The sequence below is a fragment of the Mustelus asterias genome, chromosome 6, assembly GCF_964213995.1.
Source record: "Mustelus asterias chromosome 6, sMusAst1.hap1.1, whole genome shotgun sequence".
Taxonomy (NCBI): domain Eukaryota; kingdom Metazoa; phylum Chordata; class Chondrichthyes; order Carcharhiniformes; family Triakidae; genus Mustelus; species Mustelus asterias.
Genome location: NC_135806.1, coordinates 119785654 through 119799660, shown reverse-complemented (window position 1 = coordinate 119799660; position 14007 = coordinate 119785654). Strand labels below are relative to the sequence as shown.

The 14007-nt window shown below is 42.8% G+C and overlaps 1 protein-coding gene across 4 annotated transcripts in view; it reads right to left on the bottom strand.

Annotated features, from left to right (window-relative positions):
• irf2b (interferon regulatory factor 2b) overlaps nt 1–11461 on the bottom strand; it is a 76000-nt gene extending 64539 nt beyond the window's left edge. For all 4 annotated transcript variants that reach the window (XM_078215074.1, XM_078215075.1, XM_078215076.1 and 1 more), the window contains exon 1: nt 10866–11461. The gene's annotated coding sequence lies outside the window, so the exon portion shown is untranslated. The remainder of the gene's footprint in view (nt 1–10865) is intronic.
• Between the last annotated feature and the right edge of the window lie 2546 nt (nt 11462–14007).

The window sequence follows — 14007 nt, the reverse complement described above, 5'->3', positions numbered from 1 at the left end:
CCTTGAGATTCTTGCACAAGGACACCCAGGTTCCTCTGCACAGCAGCATGCTGCAATTTTTTACCATTTAAATAATAGTCTATTTTGCTGTTATTCCTACCAAAATGGATGATCTCACATTTACCAACATTGTACTCCATCTGCCAGACCCTCGCCCACTCACTTAGAAACAGCCCAGGTGCTTCATAGCATTATACAGCAAACACCGAAAACCTCCAAACTTGTCCGTGGTTGGCATTCTTTGGTGCCGCTGCAGTGAATGGAGCGTCAAATTCTCCACTCTCACTGGTATCAGGGTGGGAATGGATGGGATTGGAGAATCCCACCCAAAGTATGACACCGAGCCACATAAGGAGATATTAGCTCAGATGGCCAAAATCTTGGTCAAATAGGTAGGTTTTATGTAGTGTCTTAAAGGAAGAAAATAAGGAACAGAGGTGAAGAGATGTAGAGAGGTATTTTAGAATTCAAAAGATAACAACTTGCATTTATAGTCTCTTTAACATAATAATATGCCCCAAGGTGTTTCACAGGGGCATAATCAAATGAAAATTGACAATGTGCCAAAGAAGTAGATGTTAGGACAGTTGATCAAATACTCAGTCAATTAAGTTTTTAACAGTGTCTTTCTTAAAGGAAGAGGGAGAGGAGGCAAATCAAGGAGATAAGGGAAAGGATTTTCAAGTCCAGCCAGCTGAGGATACAACTGCCAATGGTGGAGTGAAAGAGAGAGAGATGTACAAGTAGCAACACCATTCCAGCGGGCAGCAGGACCCTGGAGCAGCATTTTGCCAGCTGAGGATGGCAGCTCACCCCTAGAACAGCTGGCACAAAGGGGCAGCAACATCAGCCATGTCATTGCAAGTGGTGCTGACTACCAAAATACCCTCAAATACTGAGGGGTTTGACTGGGGTAGCGGGGACCCATCAGGAAGGCCCTGTAAATCAGGGTGTTTGTTTTACATTTTTTCATGGGATGTGGGCATCACAGGCTAGATCAGCATTTGTGGCCCAACCCTAATTTTTTAAAAAGATTTTCATGGAATGTGCGTGTTGCTGGCTGTGCCAGCATTTATTGCTCATCCCTAATTTCCCTTTAACTGCTTTGCTTACTAGGCCATTTCAGAGGGATTTAAGAGTCAACCACATTGCTGTGGGTCTGAGGTCACATGTAGGCCAGAACAGATAAGGATGGCAGATGTCCTTCCCTAAAGGACATGAGTGAACCAGATGGGTTTTTACAACATTCGACAAAGTTTTCATGGTCATCAGTAGGCTTTTGCTTTAATTCCAGATTCTTTTAATATTGAATTCAAATTTCACCATTTGCCATGGTAGGATTCAAACCCAGGTCCCCAGGGAAGTTGTTGGTAAGTTGCCTTCTTCAACCACTGCAGTCCATATGGTGTAAGTACACCCACAGTTAGGGAGGGACTTCAGGATTTCGGAACAGCGACAGTGAAGGAACAATGATATTGTTCCAAGTCGGAATGGTGAGTGACTTGGAGGGGAACTCGCTGCTGGTGGTGTTCCGATGCTGCCCTTTTCTTTCTAGGTGGGAACTGTCACGGGTTTGGAAGGTGCTGCCTAAGGAGCCTTGGAGGGCTGCTACAGTAGTGTAGATGAGACACACTGCTGCACGCGCAATGATGGTGGAGGGAGTGAATGTTTAAAATGTGGACGGGGTGCTGATCAAAGGGACTACTTTGTCCTAGATGGTGTCACTCTCCTTGAATGTTCTTGGAGCTGCATTCAAACAGTCAAGTGGACAATGTTGCATCATACTCCTGACACGTGCTTGTGGGTGGTAGGCATACCTTGGGGACTCAGGAGGTGAGTTTCTCGTCTCAGAATTCCCAGCCTCTGACCTGCTCTTGTAGACACGGTATTTTAAATGGCGAGTCCAGTTGGTTCCTAGTCAGCCCGAGATTCTTGATAGTGGGTAATTCAGTAATGGTAACACCATTGAATGTCAGGGGAAATGGTTAAGATTCTGTCTTCTTGGAGATGGTCATTGCCTGGCACTTGTGCGGCATGAACATTATTTGGTGACTGGTGAGCAGGTCATGGTGCACCAGCGGCAAGTTACACACATGTTGGCCTTATCAAGGCAGACAACTGAAAGTGGCCCTTAACTGGATCCTTAATTAGCTCAGCTGGCCACTCAATAGGCTGCCCTCCCACTGAGGTGCCTGGCACTGGCAATGGGCCAAGACCCTAGCTTCCCCTCTCAAGCCCTTTGCCAACCATATTACCAGTCCTTCCTTCTCCTGGAAAATTCAGTCCATTGTGCTTTTAAGCAAATAAAACCCACTCCAAAGACCTTAAATTCTTAAATATCGTTTTCCCTCACAGTTATTCCCTGAAATACTTTCAAGTATGTTCATTTTATTAAAAATTTCAAGTTTAGAAATAATGATGCAGGCAAGCTGATAATGTCAGAGTTTTCCCACCAAAGTTTGAGCCAAGAATCAGGAGAAACCTTGGAGAAATAGGATGAAGTGTATTGTTCTGCATAATTGGACCCACAGACATGAGAAAACTAAACACCCAGCACTAAATAAATGGAGGAATCCAGGGGAACGTGTGTATTACACACATCATTCTGCATTACCCAAATTTCCTTGATCTTCTACACCCATCTATTAATCCCTGCCGCAAATAGATCTCGGCTCATTGTAACGGCTCTGTTCCCAAGCAAGAACTGAATGCATAAAATGTTTTGCAATTATATTGGTTCAAAACATGTGTAAAATTAAACCCACAAATCTTAGTGCAGCAAATGTTTTATTGCAGTTGTTGGAGCAATTTTGTTTCTAACCCCGATTAGAGAACTGCACTGTATCTTTTTTTAATGTATCTTTATGACACCAGTTTGAGTCATTGCACTGAGTGAACATCTTCTATGATCACATCTTCTTAAACATTCTTTACCCAATGTGTACGGAAGTGCGATATGGACTTGAAAACGTAATTTTCAAGCTTAAACAAGGAATACTTGGGGTCCATCCTCAGGACACTATGTTGCTTTCCACTTGTTTATGTAATATTACAGCAATGAAAGTGTCAGGAAATTGGAGTGTAAATTGTCATGGGCAGAATAGGCACACAAACGTGTCATATTTTGAGGGTACCTTTTCAATTAAGCGCACAGAACAAAATGCCCTCTTTTAACTGGCTGCTTCCACCATTTCTCCAAGGCTTCTCATCCTGGTTTTCAAATTCTTCCATAGCCATGCCCCTCCTTATCTCCATAATGTCCTCCAAACCCACAACCCTCCAAGATACCTGCACTCCTCTAATTCTGGGCTCTTGTGCATTCCCAATAGAATTGTTCCATTATTGGTGACTGTGCATTCAGTTGACTAGGTCCCAAGCTCTGGACTTCCCTCCATACATCTCTCTGCCTCACTTTCATTCTTTAAGGCACTCCTTTAAAGCCTATCTCTATGATCAAATTTTTGTTGATTGGTCCTAACATCCCCCTATGGGGCTTGGTGTCATTCCTTGTTTAAGCGCCTTGGGACATTTCAACACATTAAAGCCACTACATAAATAGGTTCATTGTTTTTGTACAGATCTTCCACTGAAAATTCTACTGGGAGATTGACAGATGTACCCACTGCCGTATAGAAATCTTACCCAAGTCTCACATAATGGGTGGAACTTAATGCCCTCTCCTGAGGTGAATTTGGAGGCAGGGTGGGCACTTAATTGGGTGGGAGAGTGCCAGGTGGGGAATCTGCCACCTTCCTGCCTATCCCGATTAACTCTGGGCAGGTAGGCTCATGGACAGCCTTCCCGCCCCAACGCCAATTGAAGCATTCTGATATTCAGTCGGTGGCATACGGGGAAATCACCAGGCAGAAACTCAAAAAGCATTCGTGCTGAGTTTACGGGGGAGGGGGAAATGATTTAACATAGCAGGCTTTCCCCAAAGGTGGTGACATGTGAGGTTCTCGTGAGCTCTCAAGCTGGCACGTGAGATGCCAACTCCTGAATTAAATTCACCCCGATGGTACACCACAGAGACAGGCTATTTCACACACCAAGAGTGGGATTCTCCGATCTTGTCCATTCCCGCCACCGCTGCCAGTGGGAACGGAGAATTTGGTGCTCAATGAAAACTCCATTTATTGCAGCAGCAATGGAGAATCCCAGCTGCGGATGAGGTCGGGGGTTTTCCGTGACAGTCTTGCAATCATGTTTTTATCCACATGAGCCTAATCTCCTGATCACACTTGGCACCTGTAATTTTCTACAATTATTTCCTCCTCCCCTTTTAAACACTTTAAAACATTGATGGACTTGGGTTCTATAACTGTTTTTGACAAAGTAGTTTCTATCCTGTACAAGATCATAGAACCACAGCTAAGTTACAGCACAGGAGGAGGCCGTTTGGCCCATCTTTGTCTATACCAGTCTGAAGACACCCAGGTGCCCTTTCTAATCCCACCTTCCTGCACCCAACCCATAGCTCTGGTCACTTGCAGCACTTCAGATGCAGATCGAGGTAGTTTAGGGTCTCTGCCTCCACCACCAACTCAGGCAGCAAATTCCAGACAGCCACTACCCTCTGCGGAAAAAAGTTCTTCTTCATGTCCCTCTAAACCTTCCGCCACTTATCTTGAATCTATATTCCCTAGTTCCAGAATTCTCCGCCAAAGGAAACATTTTTATCCTGTCCACTCTATCTCTTCCCCTCATAATTTTGTACACCTCTATCAAGTCACCTCTCAACCTTCTTTGTTCCAAGGAAAATAACCCCAACCTATCCAATCTCTCCTCGTATTAAACTTTTCCAGCCCTGGCAACATTCTTATAAACGTCCTCTGCACTCTCTCCAGAGCAATTACATCCTCTGGTGACCAGAACTGCACACAATACTCCAGTTGTGGCCTCACCAGTATTTTATACAATTCCAACATTATATCCTTACTTTTATATTTTATACCTCTGCCAATGAAGAGAAGCATTCCATATGCCTTCTTTACAATCTTGTCTACTTGAACTGCTGCTTTTAGGGACCTGTGTGCTTGTAAGCCAAGATCTCTCACTTCATCTACCCCTTAGTATATTCCCATTTATTGTGTATTCCCTGTAACTGTTTGATCTCCCTAAATGCATTACCTCACACTTCTCTATGTTAAAATCCACCTGACATTTTACCACCCACTCCACCAACCCATCTAAATCATTTTGGAGATTATAGCTATCCTCTACACTATCCATTACTTGGCCAATCTTTGTGTCATCTGCAAATTTCCCAATTGTGCCCTCCACATTCACATCTAAATCATTAATATGTAACACAAACAGCAAGGGGCCCAACACTGCTTGAAACAACTGTCCATTTGCAAGGCCATCCATCGACCAATACCCTTTGTTTCCTGTTACTAAGCCAACTTTTGATCCAGTTTGCCACATTACCCTGTATCCCATGGGCTTTTACTTTTTTGCAATCTGCCATGTGGGATCTTGTCAAAAGCCTTGCTAAAATCCATGTACACAACATCCAGTGCTCTACCTTCATCAACCCTTCTTTTCACGTCTTCAAAGAATTCAATCAAGTTTGTGAGGCAAGATCTTCCTTTAACAAATCCATGCTGACCATCCCTGACTTTCTTTGTCCATGTCTTTCTACACAACAGTTAATCCTATCTCTCAGGATTGAATGATTGATTGACTAATTTGCCCCACCACAAATGTAAAACTAACTGGCCTATAATTGGTCAGCATTTCCTTTGAACCCTTTTTAAACAATGGAATTAAGTTTGCGTTTCTCCAAACCTCTGGTACCTCCCCTGTATCTAGTGTGGATTGGAAAAGCATCCTCAGAGCATCTGCTATCTCCCCCCAACCTCCTTCAGCAGCCTGGGAAACAATCCATCTGGCCCTGGCAACTTATCAACTTTCAAGGATTCCAACCCATTGAGTACGTCCCCTCTCTTTATGAATACCCTGTCTAATATCTCAGTGTTCCTCTTGGACTACTATATCTGCATCATCCCTTCCCTTAGTAAACATGGAGACAAAACATTCATTTAAAACCTTTCCCACAGCCTCTGCATTTACACATAAGTTTCCTTCTTTATCTCTGATATGTCCCACTTTTTCCCTAACCTTTTACCATGAATATACTGGTAAAATATCTTTGAGATTTTCTTTTACTTGCTAATCTTTTTTCATGCCCTTTCATTTCCTTATTTACTTCACCCTGCACTTTCTATATTCATCTGGGCTATTTGCAACGCATAATTCTTTGTGCCCATCGTACACTTTCTTTTTATGTTTGACCTGCCCTTGTAATCATCCAGACAACCAGGGGGTGGGGGTCTAGATTTGACAGTACCATTCTTATTTTTGGAGGGGACATGTGTACTTTGTACATGTAGCGTCTCACTTTTAAGTGCTTTCCACTGGTTTTCTATTGATTTATCCCTTCAGTGCTGTCCAATCCACCTCAGCCAAGTCGCTTCTCACCTTCCGCAGAATTTGCCTTCCCCCAGTTCAACACTTTTACTCCTGCTTTATCTATGTCCTCTTTTCATGGTAATGCTGAATCTAACCGAATTGTGATAACTATCCCTGATATGATCGTCAACTGTCACTTCACCCACTTGTCCTTCTCTGTTCACCAAGACAAGGTCCAGAATTGCATCTACTCTTATTGGGTTTGTCACTAATTGGTTGAAAACAATTTCCTGGACACACTGCATTAATTTTTCTCCCTCAGTGCCCCTTATATTGTTTTAATCCCAGTTGATATTGGGATAAAGTCTCCAACTATTATTGCCCTCTTGTTATTACAGGCAGAAATCTGCCTACATATTTATGCTTCTTTCTCCCTCTCACTATTTAGGGGCCTGTAGTATACTCCCAGTAACGTGACTGCCATTTTTTATTTCTAATCTCAACCCATAAAGCCTCGTTTGATGACGTGTTTAATATATCTAGGGTGGCACGTTGCCAGGCAGCATGGTTGCCAGTTGCATTGCTGCCTCATAGCACCAAGGACCCAGGTTCAATTCACAGCAAGAGGATTTGAGTATATGCATAGGGATATTTTGTTGCAATTGTATAGGGCGTTGGTGAGGCCACACCTGGAGTATTGTGTGCAGTTTTGGTGTCCTTATCCAAGGAAGCATGCCCTTGCATTAGAGGGAGTATAGCGAAGGTTTACCAGACTGATTCCTGGGATGGCAAGTCTGACATATGAACAGAGATTAAGTGGGTTAGGATTATATTCACTGGAGTTTAGAAGAGTGAGAGGGGATCTCATAGAAACTTATAAAGTTCTAACAAGGTGCATTCAGAAAGAATGTTCCCAATGGTGGGGGAGTCCAGAACTAGGGGGTCATTAATTGAGGATAAGGGGTAAACATTTTAAAGCTGAGGGGAGGAGAAATTTCTTTTCCCAGAGGGTGGTGAATGTGTAGGAATTCACTAGGACAGAATGTACTTGAGGCCAAAACATTGTCTGATTTCAAGAAGAAATTAGATATAGCTCTAGGGGCTAAAGGGATATGGGAGGAGGGGGGGGGCGGGATCAGGATATTGAATTCGATGAACAGCCATGATCAAAATGAAGGATCGAAAGGCCTACTCTTTCAGTTCCTATGTTTCCTGACTTGGGTCACTATCTGTGCAATGTCTGCAAGTTCTCCCATGTCTGCATGGGTGCTCAACTTTCCTTCCACAGTCTGAAAGATGTGCTGTTTAGGTGCATTGTCCATGCTAAATTCTCCTTCAGTGTACCCGACCAGGCGCCGGAGTGTGGCAACTTGGCGATTTTCACAGTAACTTCATTGCAGTATTAATGTAAATCTGCTTGTGACAATAAATAAACTTTAAAAATATCATTCCTTCTCACAACTGTTATGGTTGAAGTCAGAAACTCCACAATGTTTTACGAAGCCCACCTGGATCATAAGTTTTTCACCTTGAATTTGGCTAGGATTATAAGCATATGTTTCACCTCAGGTATGATTCAAATGAACTCCCATTAGGGAGTTTTTAATCAAACAAAGAATTTAAGGAATATAGTTAACACATATGGAAAGAAAATTAGCAATAACTTTTATCAATTACAAACAAAAACAAAACAACTACAATAATGTATAACCCTTAACAAATATATCTAAGATGTTTCAATCAAAACCAAAACTTCCTTTAGACGAAACCCTTTTCACAGCTTTAACACAGCAAAGACTAATGCTCACGCAAGATTGGAACTGAGTTCTTTGGATGAATACTGCAGTTCTGTTGATACACCAGGGAGACTCACTGGTCAAGCCACCAATTTATATCCAGGAAGGCTTTCAGCTAAACAGCAGAATTTCCCCAAACCAAGGAGAGAAAGAGAGACACTTCTTTCCAGCTTGGTGTCCCTTCTAAAAAAAACAAAACCTGCAACTCAGAACTGAAAATGAAAAGAGCTCCTGTCATCTGACCTGCAAACATTCTTCCTCCTGACAGTGCAGGGTCATAAAACTAATTCCCAACGTAAAAATAAACACCACCCATTTAAAACCACTTAAGGAACAATGGACGGGCTCCTAGTAGACAACCCAGTGCCAATGAGAGCTGAGAGCTACAGAGGACATGATTTAAAAACTCTTAAAGGTACATTAACATAGCACAACTGGAATTGATTCTTTAACCATTAATGCTACTCCCCCCTCCTTTTTTATTTCCCATTCTCTCATGTCTGAAGACTTTATAATCAAGGATATTGAGCTGCCAATTTTGCCTCTCCTTTAGCCAGGTTTCTATTATAGCAATGACATCCTGCTGTAATGTGCCTACATGTGCCCTTAACTCATCCACCTTGTTTGTAATACTCCTTGCATTCAAGCATAAACAGTTTAACCCCATCAGTTTCCCTTGTTGGACTCTTTTTAAACTTTGCTTCTCCTGTAATTCCAAGTCTATGGTTACATTTCATACAACACTAGTTAGTGTTCTACCTCCATTTTCCTGAGCTGAATCTGACTATCTGATCCTACTCCTGGGATCCAATCCCCCTTTAAGAACTCTTGTAAGATTTTTTTCTTAAATCTCTTTCCCTTTCATTATTTTGTGACCAGATTAAACTATGCACTTAAAATTACATAGGAATAGGCCATTTTGCCCGATCCATGCCCATGTTTCTGCTTCACACAAGCCTACTCTACTTACTTAATTTCACCCTATCAGCCAACCTCTCTATACAATTCACCCTCGCATTGTTAATTACCTTCACCTTAAAACATGTCTATGCTATTCTCCTCAGCCATTCCACATGGTGGTGTTTTTCCACAGTCTAATCATTCTCTGAGTAGAGACGTTTTCTCTCGAGTTCCTGCCTGGATTTATTAGGTGACCACCTTACATTTAAGGCCTGTACTAGGTTTGAACTCCTTCACGAGAGGGGAAACATCCCCGCGTTTACATTTTTTTCTAAAGCTTTCATAATGTTAAACCTCGGGCCACATCTCAGTCTCCTCATTCCTAAAAGTAGAAGTATCCTGGGCTGCTCAGATGTACCCCCGCCCGCCCCGAAGTGTCCCCTCACAGCCCTGGTAAACTTTCGATGGACCTTTTCCATGGTGCCTCTGTTTTATGATGTGGAGACCAGGTTTGTGCGCAAGCACCCTCAAAATCCAGCCTAACTCATTTAATTTTCACTGCTTATGAATTCTGGTCTCTGAAACACTTTAAAAAAACGCCTTTCTTCCTCTCTCATTGGCCAACTCGTGCTTTTTTTCTCTCTCTAATCCTGGCATTATGTAAGATTCACCTCAGAGTGACTGCACTGAACAAAGAGGACATTGGCCACCAGCTCCATCAATCGGCTACTCTGCAGCATCTCATTGGCCTCTCCCGCTTGTCAATCACAATGCTGCCCCCCTGTTGGCCTTGGGGAAGTGTCAATCAAACCGCGACCCCGCCTTTGGCGCGCCCCAGCTCTGAGCAGAAAGGCGGAAGTGAGTTTACTTAAAAAAAAACATTAAAATAAAAGTGCAGCTTACAAAAAAAACATAAAATAGCCCAGCATTACCGCAGAGCCACATTTCTAATTTCTGTTTTTGCTTGAAGACGTGACAACTGGGTACACCTCCAATGCAAGAGCCAACATTATTTGTACATTTTAAACAGGTTGAAGACAGTGTTGTCCTATAAATATGCCTTGACGCCACTGGAGAGCTATCTGAAATATTCCAAACTGAACTGTCACACTAAAATCATTTTAACACATTTCCAGTTACAACGTCCCCCCTATTTATTGGGCGGCCTGGCTCTACCTCGGTTGAAGTGTCTCCACAAGTCCAAAAAGGGACAAACCGAAACTGCAGATAGTTCCTCCATATTTCAATCCAAATTCTGCAAATTGTCCCGACCAAACAAAAAATCAGCAAGAAGGAAGCCTGATTTCCTTTTTTAAAAAAAACAAAGTGCACTTGCTGACAGGAAAGGAGCCGGATTGCACTTTCTTTCTAACCTTTTTTTTTCTAAAATAAACACACACACTGCAAAGAGCGAGTAAAAGAAAGAGAAATAAATTGCGTTCAGTCGGCCAAGATCCAAGTCCGGCGTTAATTAAATTAACATTCGATGTTTGACGGCGGTGTTTATGGTAAAAACGAAACTAAAACTACAGAGAGGAGAGAAAAAAAGGAAAGCTCCTCCGCGCAAAAGTTGGAAACACTTTTCGTTTTCCTTTTGCAGCCAGCGGCTTGTTTCTGAGAGGAGTCTCTCTCCACAGACACACACAAAATAACAAAACGCCTTGACATATCTCTCCTGCAGCTAACATGTTGCAATACATCAACAGCTTCCAGCTCAATGCACTCGGAATCTTTTGACAAAACCCGTTCATTTACCTCCAAATCCCCACTTTCCAGAGATAAATGATCCCTTGGTGGGCGCTTTTTTTCTCCACAGTGCCTTGACAGTGGGATAGTCACGTCCAGAGGGTGAGGGGGTGATGAGAGAGAGAGGGGGGGGGGGACACACACACAAATCCAAAAGGCAACCCCAGTCCTGCCAGTTGCACAATTTAGATCGAAAGTAAAAGAAGCCGTCGGAAGGCTGGAAATTTCCCCCTCTCTCTTTCTTTGCGATTTGTTTTCGTGTTTGTCTCTCAGAATTTACAACATCGCCTGGGCGGGACTGGGTGCCCAACTGCGGAAGTCTTGCGCAAACTTTCATTGGCCTGACGGGCCTCCCTTTCTCTCCCTCCCTCTCCATCCTTTACTCGGAAATTCATTTTCAGTTTTCACTTCCCCGGTTCGTCAGATCAGCGGATGGGAGTGAGTCTCCCTGCTTGTCACTTGTTTGGGATCGGGCTTCCCTGGGCGGGAGAGGAGGCGGAGGCGGCGGGGGGTGCTGGAAAGCTTCCCCTCAGCCTTCCGACCGAGCAGCTCCATCCACACCACACTGTGAAACATTCACCTCAGGAGTTAACCCACAATGTTGCAAATGAATGTATCGTTCCGTGGCTACTATATTGACTAATGTTTTGCTACTAAAATTATTTTGTTAAGAAAGCCTACTGGAAATAAAGGGTCGTGCAAAAAGGTTGTGTGTGGGGTGACTTTTTAATCAGTTCATTAAAATGTCATCTCTACCTTTTTATTTTACATCTCAGCAAAGTACTTTTGCGTTAACTCCTCAAGGAAACGTGTGTTAAGCTTGTTTAAAATTAATGGGAATAAGATGGAAATTTAATATTGATGTGAAACTGTTGCAAATAAATGAGATGTTTACCACGTTACTCACTGGGAGAATGTACAACCAGAGCCTATTTTGTCTTCATTTATTCGTGTCTCTGTTACGGGTTTTATAGCCCAGTTTGGAGCAGAAAGTTTAACCGCGGCTTGTTAAAAAAGTATGCTGACCTACTTTCTACCTCACCGATTTTTACTTACAGAAGCAGGATTTTTTTTTAAATAGCCTCAGCTCTCACCAGTTGTCATTTCCCCCAAGACTGCTTTCAGCACCAACCGTGAGAATATCTTAACCGAAGGCCTACTACACGTTACAATCACCTCTGATCTGCTGATGATCTTATCCCCACCTCCTTCCTCCTCATAGTTTCTCTCCGGCAAGGCATCACCCCTGTGTTTAGAAATCCCTCTTAGGAACACTAAGGAGTTGGAGAATTGTATTGCTGCTGTGCTACACAAACATGCCCATCGTACCTGCCTGGAGGAGCAGTAGCCTCTAGGTTATTTCATGTCTTTCCTGTTTCTCCTGTTCCTTGTGTCCCTCCTTCCCACTGATAAAGCTGTCACCTAGCAGGCATTGTAGATTGATGTTCACACATAAATATTTATGGTTAAGATTTTACTGCCATACTTTCAGAAACTCCTCCAAGTGCTTAATGGGTAAATGTACAATCTACAGAATCAGAATGACTCAGCAAAGGAGGCCATTCAGCCCATCATTCTGTGCCAGCTCTTTGGTGGAATTAATAACACTTACTTGCTCTTACTGTTAAATGGTAGTCATTTATTTGCTACCAAATAAACCTGTTGGACTTTAACCTGGTGTTGTGAGACTTCTTACTGTGCTTACTGTTAAACCCAGGTTCTCCCCTCCCACCCCCATTATTTATCAAATTGCCTTTTGAAGGTTTCTACCTCCTGTCCATCAGTGCAGTTCAAATCACATCAGCTTTTTTTTATACTTTTCCAATTCAATCAAATCAAGTCCAATTCAGAGTCTCAACAAGTTGAGACATTTCCGATCCAGGCTGGCAAGACAGGGCAAGCGACCATTTACCCTGTCCTGGGCCTGATCTACATGAGCCAAGCTGATTGGAGGAGGGAAAGCAATTCCTCCTCCAAGACTTGATCTCATTTGCATCTTAGCCAAAAGGCCGAGATAACACTTTTAAAAATTGCTTCATATGAAACATATGAAGCTTCAATGCAACCTAATGACCTCAACCAAGCGCAGCATCCGCATAACTACACTTGATCTTAGCCAAAAGGCCACATCAGCTTGCTGTTTAAAAAGAACACTTCCTCATTTGGCCTCTAGTTCTTTTGTCAATCACCTTAAAGCTATATCCTCCAATTAGAAATGCTGGAAACAAATTCTCTTTCCATACTCTTTCAAAACCCTTCACAGCTCTACCATACTGCCTGCTAACCTCCTCTGCTCTGGGAGCTTCTCCAATCTCCATGTAACTGAATTCCCTCCTATTAATCCAGAAATTCAGCTAATGTTCTGGGGACCCGGGTTCGAATCCCGCCATGGCAGATGGTGGAATTTGAATTCAATAAAAAAATCTGGAATTATAATCTACCAATGACCATGAAACCATTGTTGATTGTTGGAAAAAAACATCTGGTTCACTATTGTCCTTTAGGGAAGGAAATCTGCTGTTCTTAGCTGGTCTGGCCTACATGTGACTCCAGAGCCACAGCAATGTGGTTGACTCTCAACTGCCCGTGGGCAACTAGGGATGGGCAATAAATGCTGGCCAGCCAGCGACGTCCATGTCCCATAAATGAATTTTAAAAAAGAATTAATGCCCAAGATGATAATACAATATGCCAACTGAAGCCTAACCAGTGTTTTATGAGCATTTAATCTTTACAGTACTGAACAAGGCCAGTGCAAAGTCTGCCGTTGTAGATTTGAGCATGTTTAAAACTAACACAATGTGGTTAACCACTTAGGAATGTGGGGCGCCTGAAGTTATTTTCATGAAGGTTTCTTTTCATAGGTTTCCTCCAGGTTCTCCGGCTTCCTCCCACAGTCCAAAGATGTTAGGTTGATTGGCTATGCTAAATTGACCTTTGGCATCAGGGCATTAACAGGGTAAATACATGGGATTTCAGGATAGGACCTGGGTGGGATTGTCATCTGTGCAGGCTCGATGGGCTGAATGGCCTCCTTCTGATCTATGATTCTATGTGAGATGATAATGAGGCTGTGAGAATGGACTTCTATCAGATTTCAGTGGTGGGTATTGGATAAAGAAAAAAGATTAGTTATTCACAAACTCAAGAT